This window comes from Copadichromis virginalis, linkage group LG2 (assembly GCF_057382275.1).
Source record: "Copadichromis virginalis isolate Kocher_CV1m ecotype Utaka linkage group LG2, C_Virginalis_male_GT1.1, whole genome shotgun sequence".
NCBI lineage: Eukaryota > Metazoa > Chordata > Actinopteri > Cichliformes > Cichlidae > Copadichromis > Copadichromis virginalis.
Genome location: NC_140619.1, coordinates 4,576,555 through 4,596,289, shown reverse-complemented (window position 1 = coordinate 4,596,289; position 19,735 = coordinate 4,576,555).

Here is a 19,735-nt window from a genome sequence, read left to right as displayed (position 1 = left end):
ATAATGGTAGCAGTAATGCAAGAGTATATATCTGAAGATGGATGGTGTAGATGGATAGTATATTGCTGTGCGTGAGCATGTGCAGAAAACAATAGTGAAGTCAAATAAAACTGTAGTCTGTGTGGATTCAGTTTCTGTGTTCCAAGCACAGATATTTAAACTCAACTGTCTTTTTGTCCACTTAAGTTAAACTTACTGTTTATTTGATTCACAAAGATTGTAATGTTTTTTTTTTCCATTCTTGCTGTAATGCACTTTTGTTTTACCAAAGGAAAGCTTAAAACGCTAGATTTCCCTGTGGAAACTGAAGGAAGGTCAGCCCCAAACCACCGATGTCTCTGTCCAGATTAAAAGCAATGGAACAACATCATACTCCTTGTCAACTATTGCCTGATAGACAGAAACAAGCTCAGATAAAAGCAGTGTTGCTATCATCAGTTAATCTATTACTATAATTTTCAGAATAACATGTAGAAACACCTTACAGTATACGCAGTATTTATGTATTATGTGTGTACTGTATGTAGAACTTCCTTTTTAGACAATATAAACCAAGAACAATAATTTCAAAATAAGTAATTAAGCAGGATTTAAATCCCCTGATCAAAAGAGCAATTTGTGTTTAACCAGCCCTACGTGGTGAGCTTCAAGCCCTAAATAAAGCACTCTAAACTTAAATAGGCTTTGAGTATTAATTTGCTAGCTCTTTTATCACTTTTTTAATTCAATTGAACAGACATTGTATGACAAAGAAGTCTTTATTTTAATTCCTTCATCTGCTCGGCACATGTAAGCTAAGGCAACAAAAGCTAAGACAATAAGAAGTAGTTGACCATATCCAGTGGAACAGGATCCCGCAAAGCATGCACTTAGTCTCGGCAGGAAAGATAATAACTTAAAAGAAATGACATTAGTTTTTCTTGTGTTCGTGTAGCACTGTTTCTGTGGATGTCCAGCAGAGAAAAGCTGGTATCACTAGGTCTTATTTCAGCACAGGTACAGTTAATGTGCTCAGGAAAGAGCACCGAAAAGACTCAAGTAAATAAGTAAGTAAAGTTTATTTATTAAGCGCTTTTCATAGACAGGTAGTCACAAAGCACTGCACACAGAGATTAAAATAAACAGTATGATAAATAGCAAAATGCACAGTATACACAATATAGAGTTTAAATGTAAATTAGAAATATAAAAATGTAAAAAGCATTGGTCAACAAAGTTTTTTTAAACAGTAAAGTTTCTAACTGCTTTTAAAGGATTCCACAGAGTCAACCAAACGTAGTTGTAGAGGTAACTGTTCCACAGCCTTGGTGCCACAGACTGAAAAGCTCCGCCCCCTTTCGTCTTCAGAGGTGTTCTCGGAGCAACCAACAAACTCTGAGTCTGTGAGCGGAGAGGGCGAGCAGTAGTGTTGTAGTAGGACTACTTGTTGTTCCTAGAGTATTTAAAAGTAGAATGGGAGGGAGAGCCTTCAGTTTTCAGGCCCCTCTTCTGTGGAACCAGCTTCCAGTTTGGATTCGGGAGACATCTCTACTTTTAAGATTAGGCTTAAAACGTTCCTTTTTGCTAATGCATATAGTTAGGGCTGGACCAGGTGACCCTGAATCCTCCCTTAGTTATGCTGCAATAGACGTAGGCTGCCGGGGATTCCCATGATGCATTGAGTTTTTCCTTTCCAGTCACCTTTCTCACTCACTATGTATTAATAGACCTCTCTGCATTGAATCATATCTGTTATTAACCTCTGTCTCTCTTCCACAGCATGTCTTTTATCCTGTCTTCCTTCTCTCACCCCAACCGGTCGCAGCAGATGGCCCCGCCCCTCCCTGAGTTTGGTTCTGCCAGAGGTTTCTTCCTGTTATAAAGGAGTTTTCCCTTACCACTGTCGCCAAAGTGCTGCTCATAGGGGGTCATATGATTGTTGGGTTTTTCTCTGAATCTATGAAGCGCCTTGAGGCGATTTTTGTTGTGATTTGGCGCTATATAAATAATTGAATTGAATTGTGTATTTTGTGAGAAGCTTGGTTAAATAATCTGGGGCTTGGCCATTTAGTGCTCTGTACGTTAAAACAATAATTTTAAAATGAATTCTAAAATCTATTGGGAGCCAATGTAAAGAACATAAAATAGAAGTGATGTGAGCTCGCTTGCTAGAACGAGTTAGTAGTCTAGCTGCTGCGTTTTGTATAGCTTGGAGGCGAGAAAGAGATGATTTATCCAAGCTGGTAAACAGGGAATTACAATAATCTAAACGCGATGACACAAATGCATGGACAATTTTTTCCAGTTCAGCTAAGGAGACCATATGTCGCAATTTAGAAATATTCCTTAAATGAAAGAAACGATTTTACGTGTGAGTCAAGGCCCAAAGAAGAGTCAAATATCCGATTGTTCAGTCTGACGTCACTAGCCGTGTCTGGACCTAAACTCCGCTGCAGGTCCATATATCAAATGATCACTGTGGCATTACTGAGAGTTAAAACACTGTCTTAAGTCTTTCATCTTTAATAAAATTATCAGCGTTCTGCTCTACCAGGTGTAACAATTGAGTTTAACATCCAGGCATCCATGAAAATGGAATTTATGACATTTAACGGAGTTAGAAGTTAGCAGGAAGTTAGCTCGCTAGCTTCCATCTAAATGCAATATAGCATGTCCTGACTGCGGGGCTTTGGAAACAAATTAAAACGTACAGCTTTCTTATCACTTCCAACATAAATGAAGACAGAAAACTAAGCAGTGACGTTTGTAGGGTTACTGAAGTTTGGCTAGCTGGTATATAATGATGTGCTACGTGACCGCTAGCGACACAGCTACTGTATGTTAGCATAATATAAACAAGCTAACTTTTTTTCCACTCCATAAAAGTTAATGTGAGTGTTCTCGGTGGTCAGGAACAAATGTAATCGCATGGCAGGATGCTGTAAAAGGACCAAACTTCAGCCAGGAGAACCACTGAGATAATCCATCCACAATACGAGGTTAGTCATTCATATACTGCTGCATGGGCTGTGCTGTAGTTAAATCGTAAGGTTTTAAAAACTGAGCTTAAATAAATGATTAGCGGTAATAAAAGCCGAGGGAGGTCAACAGTGATCACTGACTGTTTTAGGAGCTTTTTGAGATCAAATAGAAGAAAATACAAGACATTAAATATGTTAACAACACAAAAGCCATATTAAACGCAGACTACTTTAGGCCCGGAAGTAGGATTCGTCACGTCATCACTTAATAATCTGATTACTCCAAGATTTCGAATATTTGGCTTAGCTGAAGAACAGAAAGGGGCAAGAACCTGACTGATTTTAGAATATAGATCAGGAGGAGCTATGATCATGGTCTCTGTCTTGTTCATGTTTTAAAAAAAGGTAATTGTTAGAAAGCCAATCAGAGATTTGAGTTAAAGCCTGGACTAGGGTGGACAGCCTATCCAGCTGATGAGGCTTAAAGGACATATACAGCTTAATGTCATCGGCATAGAAATGATAAGACAGGTCACTAAAAGACTGAATAAGGCCAGCTAAAGGAAGCATATAAAAAGAAAATAAATGACTCAAATGTACCTAAAGCAGAAGAGAACACAATGTAATTGTGTACAGAAACACTGACAATAGTGAATCATGTCCAGACTCCATTGCACATGCATGGCAGTTCCATAATTAAGACATTAATCAACTGCAAGAGCCCCAACCTTGCCTAACTCAGTGCATGTGTTATGATGGCCACATACCCAGCACAGTTCAGACAAATCATCTGCTGATTACAGATCATCATTTTATTTCATGAAATAAATGAAGCTTGCATTACAATAACTAGTGAAAACAAATTATATACCAGCTTATTTCTTGATGAGCTTTTGGGCTATTTTGTTTCTCAGAGGATTGATCCCCTGCTCATCAAAGAACCATCCACAACCTTCTTCATTAAATTCACGTCTGATAGCTCTAACAAAAAATAAGATGAAGAAACATGGAAGCTTAACATATACAGAATGCATTTATCCAGTTTAATGAAAAATAAAGTGAATATTTAACTTATGTGCTGTTACAGTGGGTAAAATAAGGTTCTATTCTGTTAAGTAGTCATTCGCCTTTGTTTAACATTGTTATGTTTCCTGAATTCTTAAAAGATGTTGATCACTGCTGACTGCTTTTATTTTGAAGGTGATGCTCCACTTATAGTTTGTGTTGCACTTTTTCTTGTTTTACTGACACTGAGTTAGTAGTTAGTGGGTATTTAGGGATGAAAATTAAAAAAAAAATACATGCAATCATGGCAGATTAGAAGTTTGAATGCAGGAGTTATATCTCATTATTTCACAGACATTTGGAAATACGTTCATGGGAAACAAGGGTGCCTACATATGTACTATATATGGTCACTGTAGGAGCCCAGTCTAGGCTATAATTATGTTTTTCAAAGAAGTTAAGGAAGCAGTGAGATAAGGACATCCTCTTTTCTGCTTCATTCTTTCTTTCTGTGGACTGGCAGTAATAGTGCCATAGCAACAGTGTCTATATAGATACTACATGCCTGCTGAGTGCAGCAGTTCAGGGAGGTAGCTGTCACACACAGGGAAAGTTAGCTAGTGTGCCCCAGGTCTTATCCTGACTTATCCTCTAATATTGGACTGAGGGCAGAGTAACTGGACCCTACAATGACTCTGTGTCACCATATAGTCTATATATGGTATGATACTGGTGATATAACACGCTGGAGTGAACTGGAAAGCACTGAGAATATTGAGTAGTGCCTAGATGCATGTCCTGTCGAAGTTCAAATAGAGGAGAAAGATGATTGAAGTGACTTTGAACTTTGCATGCTTGTTGGTGCCAGTGAGGTGGTCTGAAATTGTAATTATCTCAGAACTACTGGGATTTTCTCACACAAAAATCTCTATGGTTTACAGAGGTTGGTCTGAAAAAGAGACAAGATCTATAGAGCAGCAGCAGAAGACCACACTGGGTTCCATTGCTGTCTGCTAAAAACAGGAAACCGAAGCAATATCATGTTACATCACTTGTTGTAAGTGTGGACATACACTACTGGAAATCTATTGTTTAAATGTCAGATGTGGCGTGGTACAAATCTGAATATACTTTTGCTTGTATAATTAGTGCAACACTGTCCTATTTGAAATGTGTTGAAGTTTTTCGAACACTTTGCCACTCTACTTCAATTTTATTATTTTCTACACTACACTACCTCTGAAAATAGTTTCAAGGTTAATTTATATTAATTGCCCTCGCCTAACTAACAGCTGCTCCCACTCTCTCCTTGGTGGTTTTAATAAGCCAGAACCACCACCACTTTTCAGCTTTTGCCTTTTAATTTCTCTTTTTGCAAAATCAGAAAAAAGATGTAATTCACTCAAGTGATATGTGTATTCTTTAGACTTTGTAGTAAAATTTTTAGCTTTTTGGCCAGGTTTAGGCTATCGAGTTGTCTTCTGGTACCAAATCACATAAAAGGTTATTCATTACCCTAAAACTCATGGAAACGATTAAGCAAAATGATGATTGTTCAGATTACAAGCATCATTGCCCACATTATTTCCTGCTCTCTGCACAGTGCACACTGCTGAATAATTCTGTACACATTGTAAAATAATTTTGTTCCAAAACTCCAAAAAGATCATATTAGATGAGGAGGTTTGGAACAAGTGCTAATGAAATTGAGGTCTTTGGCCTAATGTGTATCCAAATGGATTTTCTTGATGTGGAAACATTTGACAATTCCTCATTTAAACACTGAGTGATATTGGTGCTGAGGGAGTAAAACTGCACTGTGAATACATGACCACCTGCTACTCGAAACCTGCAACAAAAGTTTGACTTCTGATGATGCCTTTTCTGGCAGAAACCACTTGGAGACTGTCTTGCAGATTCAATCCAGTCGCCTGTCGGAGGTATAAACTGCTAGCGGAAATGGCATGATTGTCGACAGAGGGCTGGAGTCTGAACAGGTCCGACATAGATGTGATTGGCAACTTGATCAAAAGCAACAGAGATCCAGTGTGAAGAGGAAACACTGCTCAGTCGCATTGCTTGAGACTGAATAACAGACAAGGTGATTTCTTTCTTAGTTTTCTTGTAAGTTTGAAGCATCCGAAGACTGATTGAAACCTGTGTTAGTATACTTCTTTTATTTAAAATCTCTTTTAAAAAATAAATAAAAACAAGATGTTTGTGAGCCGGTGAGGTGAACTGAGACATTTTACATTTTTGGTTAATAAATTTATACACACATGAAGAGCAAGAAGAGTTATTTTTGTTCAGCAACTCATTAAAACATGCTTGAGGCTATGTGATCATATCACATGTTTTTGAGAGAAGGAGAATGAGTGTTGCATGCTCAAAAATAGGCCATCCAATCCAGTAAGTAGTTACTGAGTGAAGTTATTCAATTGTGCAATGACTGAATTGTAAAATACAAACACTTCACCCACTACTGAGAAAAGAAATTGTTTTGGGTTTTTTGTTTTGTTTTTTCATTTTCATGTGATTAAGATGGAGATTGTTCATCTGATATCCTCTTAGTGGCAGCAATTTTATCATTAGTGCCCTACCAAAGGGAAGATAACTTAATCTCATGCACAAAAACCCTAAAAATCATTTTTATATATTACGTTTGGAATTTACAGAAGTATATGTAATAATCAAAAGGGCATTTTTTTATATATATATATTTCAACCATCCAGGTATTGTTATGAAGGTCACCACTCTTTAAATTCATGAATAAAGAATAAATAAAGTTCTGTCTGGGCCACACTACTGAGGTGGAGGTAAAATACTGACTTTCACCTCAATATTACCACAAATTAAGATAAGAATCGCTAAAACACCCAACAAATACCATTTTAGTTTTCCAATATCTAAAATTCAGATCGTGTAACTCTTTCATAATGAATCTCTTAAACTAAGCTCTCTTGTTATTATGCTATAAAGATAAGGGAGAGAATAGAGTACAAGTATGCCCATATTGTTTCTTCCTGTTAAAGGGGAGTTTTTTCCTCCCCAGTGTTGAAACGTGCTTGCTCGTAGGGGCAAATATGATTGTGGGTTTTGTTTTTTTGTTTTGTCTCTATCGGTGTCTTTACCATACAACATAAAGTGCCTTGAGGCATTTTGAAGAAAACTTGTCAGTTTTGTTCTTCTTTCATCTTCTGCACATTGTTTTCAAAGTTTTGCACAATGGTTTGGACTTGTACGGTACGTTTGACTGCTGTCAAAGTGCCACAGAACTGCAGTGTTTCCCTTTAGACCATCACATGGCCTGACAATGGTTGCAGCTGGCAAGACAGTTCCTGAGGGGGTGAGAGAGAAACAGAGAGAGATTTCCAGCTTTGGGCATTGCAGGCCTGCAACCAATAGCTCAAATTGATACGGCTTGGGACCACCATGGTCCTCCGCCACACTAATGTCTGCTTCAGGGTATTTTGAGGAGGAAAACTCCTCCACTTCAAAAGAGCCTTTTACTTTCATAGATAGATGTCTTGCGATTTGGTGTTGCTCTCCATTTTCCTATGGCCTTGGGATGTCACTGAACAACTCTTGCCTTACACGTCCACATCCCCCCTCCTCAGCCCATCTCCAAACCCCTATTCCCTGCCTCATGCACATCACTTTTTAACATTTTTCAAACTTATGCAGGGGTTTGGAGATAGACTAAGAACTCTTGGTGTGCTTACTCTTGAATGTTAGTTGTTCCACCTGCTTAACCTGCTTCTTCACTTACATATGAAATAGGCGTTTCTTTAACCATTAGTGGTGAATAGTTAAGATGTAATGGAGTAGTTGAGCTTCAGCTATATGTTAATGAATGGGTGTCTGAAGTCTTTTTTTTAAATTGTGATTCTTTCTTTCTCCAAATGGTAGACATTTGTTGCATAAGAGAAGTAGAAGAAGAAAAAAAGAGAACTGGTTAAGATAGTGACTGACTGTTGATTGCTCTGAATCCCAGGTTAGCAAAATTGACTAAGCTGCTTAGCTTAGCAGATCCATTGTTTCTTCTCTCCCGTTCTCATTAAAAAAGATCAGTGTACAAAACATTTGGGAAGTAGTTTTTCATTTTAGCTGGGGCTGATTATTATTTCCACTATTTAAAATGGTTGCTGGTGGCAGCTCGTTTCAGCTGCTGCTAATTAATTCCATGAGTAACTTGATGACGAACCAAAACAGTTTCCTATTGTTGGGTTTGTGTGTCTTGTGCAGTCTGAGTTCAGCAAACTGAGACACATCTTGTTTCTGGCTCATTACATCATGTAACTGTTCATGGTTTGCATTCTTTTGGTTCAGTGTTTTTGCTTTTTGCTGTATGGATATTATAGTAATCATTTTAACACTTACATAGTATCAATTTCCATGCGTTCACAACATGGTTCAAGTTTGACCCAGGCTAATAGGTCCCTCATAATAAGTGTTTATACGCGCAGAGAGTATTTTTATTTTAGCTTCACAACATTCCCTTTTTGGGAAAAAAATCTAGGACATAGTATCCATGTCCTGTTCTACCTAAGGCATGAATATACAACAGCTAAAATGATTTCCATATATTTTATCGAAAGTGAAAATGGCAAGAATATTGTGGAACTTGGATGGAAGGAAAACTGAAACATCAGAAACCTATGGGTAACATCACAGCAGGTAAGCAAAATTCATCCTTTGTTCTCTGTTTTAAACTCACTTTGTTTCGGAAGTAAAAGGATTCTAATTTGTTTACTGTTAGTATTTAGTCATATTACAGGTGCTTTTAGGTGCAGATCTCATGTGTGCATCTTCTGTCAAAGTATCCTCTGACCCCTGTGTGATATGATCATATATGATCACTCCTGCACTGTTTTATTATTTCACAGTTTAAAAACACCTGTTTCTGTGGAACCTCAGCAAATGTGGTGGGGGACGCAATCAGTTCAATTCGCAAATTCCCTAAAACAACAATTTTCGTTAATCTGACCTACACTGAAATACTTCTCAATGGATATGGTAAATGTGTGATCTAGAACAGCCTCAGTGTAAAAACATTTACTTACAACTGTATAACATTTTTATATATTTAAATTTTTGTCTATTTTGGGCTACTTTAAGGAAAGTCGTTTATTGTATTTCTGTGGTTGTCAAATATCAAAACAGGTCAAGTTTGTCAGATAAATAAACCAGAAGCTTAAGAAAAATAAAATGTAAAAACTTTGAAGGACACAATTATGAAATACTCTGTATCAAAGAGACACAATTTTAAATAACTGAAGACCCTTAAGCTAACAGTCATTTTTTTCATCCAACCAAAATTATTTTCTGCGGTAGTGCTGCAGGTTGAGAGGGCAGCTTCGTGGATCCAAAAAGCTAAAAAGTAATATTTGCAATCACAAATAATTAAAGCAGGAAAAAAATGTAATCGTACAAAATCAAGCTCTCACATATATTACCATTACTACCTCCAAATATTCCTGAATGTTGGTTAACCTTTAGCCAGAAACTAGGAATGCAGCTGTGCTTGTTTCATTTTGTTGTTATTTACTTCCACTTTTTGTGTCAAGGTTGGTTTCAGGTTTTACCTTTCACAATTTAGCCAGTGGAAAAATAGCAGGAACACGTAAACGCGGACCGCTCTCGGTCACCAATCCTGGCTTGTGCTGCAGATCTGAAGACACATCAGTGCATCCAGAAATACGACATCAATTAAATTTAATGTAGATGAAATAACATTCTTGCATATTTCACAAAACATGTAATTGGCTTTTATTACAAACACTGCACCCAATACAGGGTTATATTTGAGCCATACAATATCCACATTTTCTTTTTCTGCTTTTTGGAACAAGATTAGTGCAGAACAGAACACTTTATTACTATAGAAGAACAGAAGCCAGTCACTGCTGTCTGTTGAACAGGATTGTAATGCTGTCACTGCTTCTTCAACAACAGACAGTTCCTGCTGCAGCTCTCCTATTTATGAACTGCCAAAAGCCTGTTTTGTAGGTATATTTAAAATAAGCTAAAACTAGTTGATAAAATAGTCTTTCATGCTGTTGGTTTGACTGTAATAAATACAGTTGATTCTCTGGTTGCTGGCAAGTAATTGGAAAGACTTCAGGTTTTGTTTACAGTAAGATCATTTTTAAACACTTACTGTGAATATGCCTGATATATTTTTAATAATTTATGTCACTCTGACTCTTTACATGATTATTTTAAAATATTATCATGTCTGATTTTTACAGTAAGTATATCTGCTTATCCTGCTGCTGTAGAGGGCAACTGAGCAAATGTGAAGAGAACATTGGCTTTAATGCTCACTGTGTGTAGGTGTGTCTGTGGTGAAGGTGGAGTTGCCCTTGTGCCCCAAGTGGGATAATAAGGGGATGTGCTTAGTCTCCCCACACTGTAATATATATTATTATCTCACCATATACTTAACGTCCAGTATATTTCTCTACCTCTGTTATTCTTGGAGTCAGTGTATAACCTTTTGAATCTTTGTTATCTGAGAGTGATTGGTCCACAAAAGATGTATAGCGTTGCATCACCAAAAAGATTTGACCGAGCCCAAGCCAGTCAGAGGTTGCTGAGTTTTGCTTTGTGTAGGCTGGGGATCTTAGTGCATGCGGTGTGTGTGTGTTATGACAGTTCAAGGTTCATCATATCTTGACAAATGGAGTTGTTTACATCAGACACAGCATACAGAGGACATGGCACCATCAAGACAGATGGTCTTCATTTTTCACACGTTTCCTCTCATCTCCCTAATAGAAGCAGCCCAGGCTGTCAGGAGCGATGTAGAGGAGGCTTTCATTTACATCCTGGATAAGGATCAATAACGTCTCTATTTAAAAATCAATCATTTCTTGTCAGCCAGGTTGAGTTGTGTGAATGTCTCAGGTGTGTTGCGACTGATGGTGTTTTTTTTCCAGGTGACTGCAAATATGAAATGAATGCCAACTGAAGAGACATGGTGAAGATTCTCCATTGGGATTTTGAGATGTTTACAAAATATATTTTTAGCGACAAATGAAGAACCTGGGGGGAAAGAGTCATGTGTATAAAAACTGAAATATTCAACGATTTTCAACCTTTGGTGCATATGATGCTGTAACAGAGGGCAGTGTTTTCCGTGGGCTTACGGCACATACATTTGAAATTGTGCTTTTTGAAACAAACATGTCCCCAAAGTACATCAGACGGGCTCCTGCCACCCTATCTGTCAAGGTCTAACTACCATACAGAAATGTGTTTGCCTCTTAGTATCTATGGGAGGATTTTGGACAGGAATAGTAGGTGCCATGGTTAGTGCTCGCTAGGTTCACGGTCAATAAACCAAGCTTAGGTGACCATCAATCCCTCACCCAAAGGGAGAAATGCTTTGCAGCTGTCTGACTGAGGTTGATTAATGGAGGAGGAGAGGAAGCTGCTATAATTAGGGATGCAGCACAGTGAAATTCTGGGCCAATACCACTTTTTTAAAAAAATAACAATTTGGCCTATAGCTGATGGTAATGTTAGCTTGTTTGTTTATTTTGTCTTTGTTATTCATTCATCCTGTGCCCCCTGCCAGGAGAAAGAAGGAAATCTTCATTATAAATAAATAACTCACTGTTTTAAAGTCTTTCATCCTTTTATCACTCTGCCTCCTGTCAACAGGAAGAATGTTGGGCAGATAAAACGGTACATGCCTATCCATAACATTTGCACTTTTCTGGAGTGCTCTTTAACTCCATGTTGGAGATGAGCTTCAGTATGCTCACAAACCAGCAGGCATAGTTGAAATCCAGTGTCTGTGGGATTTTGTATTTGTTTGCACTTCACATCAAACGTTGACATTTTCAGTACAACAAAAAGCAAATTTCATTCTGGCATCGAATATATTCATCCCTTTTCACATACCAGTGTGGCCCTTAACATGATATGCTTTTTTGACGCTTTTGAACTTAATTTAACGTAAACTCGATTCTATAGGACATACCTATCAAAGAAAATACAAAAACAGCATAAGTACCAGATTGACTGTCACTCAGAAAGGAGCCATCTATTACATGCTGATGTGTGGGAGGTCAGGAAACCATCCTTCTGCATTTTGAAGGGAGATGTCTTGAGCAGAGTCATAGTTAGATGAAGAAAAATGACCCTTCATCTTTGATGGCAGTGAGGGAGAGGTAGAGCTGACAGTTATCCAAGCAGCTTTCTGTGCAGATCTGCGGCTCAGAGTCAGTCACGCAGGCAATGAGTGTGGTGAACTGGGAGGGCAGTGACCCCCTGCCAACAGGGCCCCCAGAAAAGAGGCTGTCATAGAAAGAGACACTTAAGTGATGTCTGACTGCCTCTGAGCATCAAGTGTTCTCTGCATGCAAGCATACGGTTTCATCTTTCTGTAATACCTGAAAATATCTGCTTGCATTGATTTTGATATCACTATGGTAGCAGGTGCTAGTGCAAAGGTGTCACTTTCCTTTTAATTCAAATGCAGGTGATAGAGGATGGCTTCTTTTTGTGGAGTTTATTTACACTGCTTCTGGCTATGGGGCCACAAAATCCAGTCACAGTACACTAGAAATGGCACACCCGACTTGCCGGCAAATACTGCCAAAGCGATACTCGAGCAGCGCGTTGTCAGAAACAATAAACTGTCACTCAAACAAGCATCTCTTTTGTAATATCTAGTGTGTGACATTTTCTGCTTCTTAAGCAAATTGTCCCATTCAAAGCAATGAATATTGCAACATCTTTGTAGCATTGCTATCAAATATTGTTGGAAACAAAACAGAATCAGACATGTTCACAATTGTCTTTTAAAGCTTCTAACATGAAGTGCTATCAACAGCACTTCATGTTAGACGCATCATGTCCATCACTCAGAAATTATAAACGTATTCTTCCTATGGTACATCAACTTATTAAAGCTACAAGGAAACAAAAGTTAAAAAAAAAAAACCACTTGAATAATTCCTGCATTTTTGGTATCTGAATACAAGTCAGTTTACTTGATCATGTTCATTTGGTAAACAGATTGCACTATTGATCATACTGCTAGTTCAAGAAGCCATGGGGTCAAGCTATGCCCTCTGTTCTTCAGACAAGGACCCAGCCTCACTCTTGCCCCCTCCCAGTGGCTCCAGAACTCCACTTTGAAACAGCTGTTCCTCATTATACTCACTTGCAGTATTAAACTCTGCCCCAGTCATTTAGCATTGATGCTCAGACCACCTAAAGCTTTTGCTGACTAAAATACTTAACCTGCTTGTCCTCTACCCATTGGGTCTACCTGCCTAATTCACACTCTTCCTTTACACTTACAGTACCTGAGATTAGAGCATAACTGTAACTCTGTGGAACGTTGAAGGAAATTATCTGATAGCAGACCTTTTGTAATCTCAGAGATGTGGTGAGCCTGTAGAATCTTGGAGATGAAACCCGATCCCTCGCTGAAGAAACCTAAGAATAAGAAAAGTTTGAAATTCCAATTCTATTCCAATATTCCTGCTGGTTGTACATCCCGTAACTGTTCATTAAGCCTGTTAAACTTTTCCAGTCTAACTGTCAATGAGCCTTTTAAAAAGCCAAACCATAACACACACTGCCAGTACATCACTTTATTAAAGCTCTCAATATGAGCCTATATAAGCTGAGATATCAGGATACTATTCTGTGCATCCTATTGGCAAATATCATGCAGTACATGGCATTAAGTTGCTTTAGCCAGCCTACTATAACTGCTGCCTCTGCCAGTCACTTGGCAAATTAATCAATGTCATAACTGTTGTCGCTGATGCCTTGTTTGTCCTCTGTTTGAGTCGTATTGCAGCACTGTTCCTTCAGCCTTTCCACCTACTCATTTGGAAGAGTGGGAAGGTCATTTAAGAGAACCATGCCCCCCAAAGCAAACCGATACACAAGAAATAACAGTACAAATACCAAAATACCCCCCCACTGGTGGTGGCAGATGGCTGTCCCTACCTAAGCCTGATTCTGCTGAAGGCTTCTTCCTTTTGAAAGTCAGTTTTTCCTTCCCATCATCCCCTGCGTATAGGGGATCGTCTGATTGTTGTGGTTATCTTCCTAATACTGTAGGGTATGAGGGGACATTATTACTGCTCTCATACACAGTATCGAAAGCCTTTCACACAAATTACTGAAACAGTCTCACACAAATTACTGAAATGCTTGCACACACTACTGAAAACCAAGAGGATTTCAGTTGAACAGGAAGGTGAGGAAAACAAACGGCCTATTTCAATACACAACTAACACAACCCCGATGTCTACTCTGGCCTTGGAAGTGACCATCCAAACACTGTTGCAGGGTAGCAACTCATTGTTGCATCCTGGCCATGGTAAGCTGCACCATGTTAGCTGCACCTACAATCTGGAAAGAAGACTATCTGACAGTACCTCAGCCATAAATGCTGCTGGCATGGGCAAGTTCCTATCCTGACGTGAGGGAAAGAAAGATTCTACGTGACTATCCAGCACATCCACACTTGCCGCATTTGAGTTCTGATGGTCTCTACCGAGGCTAATATATTTCACTTAGGCTACTAGCAGGCTGTTGAGCAGACATTAGCATAGTGTTATCCATATTTTGAAATATCCTAGTTTTTCCTTGGTCACTGTCATGTTCCGCTGAAACGCCTTGGTTTTCAGCAGTGATAGTGAGAGCGTTTAAGCCAGCGGTCGGTACCGGTCCGTGAGTCGTTTGGTACCGGGCGGCGAAAGTTGAGGCTCAGGTGTGAAATGTATGGTTTTCAAGGTTTTTATCGGTTTTCAGCGTTATTTCGTTATAGTTTTTATCGTTAACTCGGTTTTCCTGGGTCTTTTCATGTGTGTTATGAATAAATCTTATTTTTTTCGGTACCGGTACTAGTTTTATTTTGTTGTATTTATCCGCGACACCTTAAAGGCCGGTCCGTGAAAATATTGTCGGGCATAAACCGGTCCGTGGCGCAAAAAAGGTTGGAGGCCGCTGGTTTAAGCAATAATGTCCCTAACAGACCTTCGTAGTAAGGTTTTACCTCACAGTTTAAGCTCCTGAAACTCTTCTTCTGATCTGGCCGTGCACATAAAAATATCCATTTTTCTGTACATGGAAAAAAGAATTTTTCAATAGCTGAATTTCATATGGAAAAGAAACATTTATTATGTACTTTACGTCTTATAAGATGTATGTTTCTCATTATATTTTACTCATAGCAGAAATCTCCTTGTAGCAGCTAATAATTACAATTAAGTATGAATAAAGTGAACGTTGTGCAATAAGAAAAATGTAAATTAGAAAATAATATGAGACATAAAGTCTTCATAGACATATAAATCGTTAAATTTGGCAACTGGAGACCAGGTCTAAATGTTATTTTCTTTTCCCTACAGAATAGTACACAATAATTAATTTTTACAAAATCTGTTGTTAGATTTCGAACGCCTGGAGAGAAAAGCCAACCCTCTTAGACTATGTCTCCACCGTTCCATTTGCTACAGAAAAATATAGTTGGATTTAAAAAGGAAAAAATAAATCTATTCAAGTGATAGCGTACACCATTTCAACATCAGTTAACCCCATGAAATAGAAGTGTGGCTCATGAAATCTACAAAACTCAACCAATCACAGCTTTATTCTCACTTTTGAGAAAATGCCCCTAAAGGTCAAGCCCATAATTACACTCCTTTTACCTAAGTGGAGAGCATGTCACAAATCCAATCATGGTATGAATGAGGGATACCCAATGAAAATGAGCTGGCTTTAGAACTATGCTCTGCAATATTGCACTTACATTACATTATCCACAATGACGCACAAAGCGCCTTTAGTGACCAGTGTTTCAGCCAAAACGTAATTGATATGTCTCTCTTGAGGGTGCTTCTCTGCAGGGCTTAAAAGGGGACTCGAATGACGATGTATGCTTTGAAAATGTAGTTTTCACTATGTTATGAGCCATCTTTGCATGCATGGCAGACTTTCTTTATTTTCTAGGTCAAATTTAAAACTGACGACAACAACAACAACAAAAAAGCCGTCCTGGATTATTGGTGTATTTCCCACAACAAACAACTTTCCCTGTATTGACACCTCTAGGGAAAATGGTAAGACTAAATGTTCTCTGTGATATTGTGAATGAGATTGTTCCCCTGATAGGAAAAAAGTCTGAACAATTTTTTTTGCCATTGATTTTCAGTGGGATACCGTGGTGGTCAGATGATTGGCTGGCATGTGGGATTGGCAGCAAAGTGTTTTCTCAACATTCAGTCCTACGGGAAATGCCTTTCTCAGTCAATAAGTCAAAAACCTTCCAACCTCTCGAAACAATAATCATCCCATGGGACAACAGCAGCAGGAAGAAGTGTGTTTATGTGGGGTTTAGTTTTTTTGTGTTTTTCAGCCTTGCTCAAAAAGACATTTTTCCACCGGGCAAAACGAAGTTGGATTGATTTTAGCTACACATCCACACAATGGTGAAACGCAAATGGCGCTTAAAAAAAATGGACTGTACTGTCGGTGAAACAACGCAAGCTAAGCATGTACTTTGCAGCAGTGGAGGATAGAATAACAGCATGGCGTATTGATTCAGAATGAAAAGTTTAGCTGCCAGATAAATGAAGTAGGTCAGACAAATTGGAGACTAAGATTGAGTAGCATAATTGTATGCATAAGTTGGTGCTAATGGTTTTTTATTCTTCTGTTTTTGCTTCAGTGCACAGTGTCATTTACTTGAGGGGGAAAAAAATGTTTAAAATTTGATGATGCCAAACTGCAAGCCTCTTATAGTGTCTCGCCTAATGATTATGCTTACTGTGAGGCCGATAATCATATAAATACAGTAATTAGTGCAGAAGGAGAAGAAGAAAGGCTAGTTTTATATTCTTATAGTGGGTTATTGCAGAGCACAAATCATAAGAGTAATGATTTTGTATTCCTTTGTTGTTGGAATAGTGAAAAATAAATACATTTGTATTTGTCTTTGAAATAGTCTGTACAACTGTGTCATAAAATAGTGTTCAGCAGAGCAGAGTGTGCCACAGGTCCATTCTGGTGACAACAGCAGACACGCACTCTCATGAAAATCTGCCTGCTGACTCTGCCAGAAGAGCAGCATGTGTGAGGTTGTGAACCTCCCAAGGACCCCTGTAAAGCCCCCCAGAATTACTGTTAAAAAAATCCCTGCTTGTTAAATGAGAGTTGTAAAGAATAAAGTGATAATGAAGGATTACTGGGTGCCTACACTTGGAAGCCATGTTTAAAACGCAATGCAGACTAGTTTGCTGCGAGGTGCCAAATGCAAAATTGCAGCCTGTTCGTGTTGCATGCTAATTAATGCAAAATAACAAAGACTGCTCAATTTATGAATAACATCACCTCAAAGGGAGAAATGGTCATGCTCACCAGCCTAAGGCTGAAATTCAATCATACTACAAAACATGGATGTCTGACAATTATTCAGCTTGCATACTTACTAAGCTTATATAAGCCTCTTAATTATTAATATTGCTGCATGCAACCCCAAACATGTTCAAACTCAAATGTTTCCTGTTGCCCGATGAAAACTGGTTTCATCAGCAAAAACCATCTCTGCAGTCCATTAGGTTGCTCGCCGTTGAGTTGGTTGACTCCTTAAAGGTAACTGAATCGTCTGACGTGAAACGACGCGTTCTCAGATAGAAAACAATCAGTCAAATGAGACCATATGAGGACTAACGATTAGCCAATCGGTACCAATGGTGGAAGCAATGCTGTTGTCAAGTGATGTCAAGCTGTGCAACAGAACCATAGAGACGTAATGGAGCAATGGAGGCCATGTGTACCAGCATGCATTGTTAAGATCACCCAGCTTTGTAGTTTGATTTTGTTCCATTTTGCTTCACTCTTAAAATCCCTTAGAAAAAAAACTAGAGCTCGCTTTGCAGAGCTCACATCAGTGTTTACTAGCATATATATATAAATAACAGCCTGGGCTGATACATTGGTCTCTAGTAATTGGTTAGGAAAAATCAAAACCCCTCCCTTATGAATATCGCCTCAAGTGGAAATGTCACACTGAAGATGTAAAACATGTCCAATGAGTTGACAATTCGGTCCACTATCAGGCAAATGTGGTGCAATAAATTCATTACTCTCCTGTAAAGCATTTTGTTTTTTCTGAAGTTATGTTTGTCAGCTTAACATCTCCTAGAGCTAGTGTGGCATGTTTGTACCTGGAGGAAAAAATATGGACAAAACTCAAATGACTCACCTCTTCCTAGGCCTAAGGTTGTCTCTTTCAATTTGTATCATTGCTGCTTTAGTGAGGTAAGGCCATTCACAATGGCAAGATAACTAAAAGCCAGTTTCTTTATGTTTTGTGGTCAGCCGGGCTCATACTGAGCAGCAAGATCGCTTTTTCAGCAAGTCAATTTTGTGGCATCCCAGAGGCTAGTCTCTCAGATTAGCACAATGGGGATTATCCCGCCCAGCCTGTGTTGATCCTTCCACTGGCTGAGAAGGGCAATGCAACTGCACCCAAAACAAGGAGGTGTGGGTGGAAGCACACTCAGGAAAGTTAGCTGAACAGAATCACTGTGGCCTTACACCAAGGACAAAAACAAGCAGACAACCCAGAACACAATTCTTTGATGGGAAAATGCATGACTGGCTTCCAGATAAGAGTCAGGCAATCAGGGCAAATCGCAGCAAAACCTTGTGGGAGCATTTAGAACTCACAAATTAGTTAAAACTCAGAACTCACACACAGAGTTCGAAGGTAAATATCCGCTATTTGAATAGTTAAATGTTTTCATACGTTACAACCTGCTGACCTGCAACCACCTGGGCTTGTTTTAACCACACGACATGTGCTGCTGCAACATTATACTCTAACTTAGTTTACATTCACAGCTAGTGCTGAGGTCTGTGTGTGAGACTCCACCAACATGTCGCATGAAGCTTAAAGTGAATTTGACATCCAGGGCCCATCGCTGAGTGTTGTTGTTTTTTTGTTAGTTTTTTAGTAGTGGAGTGACAGCCCTGTGCATTATACATACAACCCTACCATAGAAAGCATGGAAAGAGAATAACGGAATAACTGCATGAAATGATAGTTTTCAGTTTGTTTGCTGACAAGCAGTCTCACTGTATGTTTAGAGAATGAAATTATGGCTTGTATTTTCATGGTGAGTTTCACAGCGCCTTTGCTCGGTGTGTGAGGGGTGGGGTTTTTTTGTTTTTTAATGTGAGTCACTGTTTACTATGTGTGCTGTGTAATACCTTGTGTGTCACTAGTCATGCTGTCAGATGTTAGAAATGTCATCAAGCCATTTCATGCGCGTGTGGCAATAACGGTGCATCTGATTCTCTTGAATGGTGCATTGAGCGAATAAAGGGTTAAATGTTGCAGTAATTATAGTCTCAATTGAAATGCAATGATTGTTCTTGTCAGCAAAGATGACTGCTCTACCTCAGGAGTATATTTAAGAGGTTTCAAACAGGATCCCTATTGCTTTCAGAAGACTTTGTTGACAATGACAATAATAGCTTTGGATGGCTTTCAAAATTAAAATGCCAAAGGCTTCTGCACCGCAGAAGTCCATGACAACATACCCTTCTGGGGCATTTAATGTCTGTAACTAATGCAGGTGATGCAAAGTTGTAAGTTCTTTTGCTGGGAATTAGCCATTTTAATTCTTTAATACTACCCTCATTCCTGTAAGCAAGTAATTCACCAAAAGAAGTTCATTGCAAGTGCAAGGGTACTGGCATCACATTCCCGAACTTATCACAGCC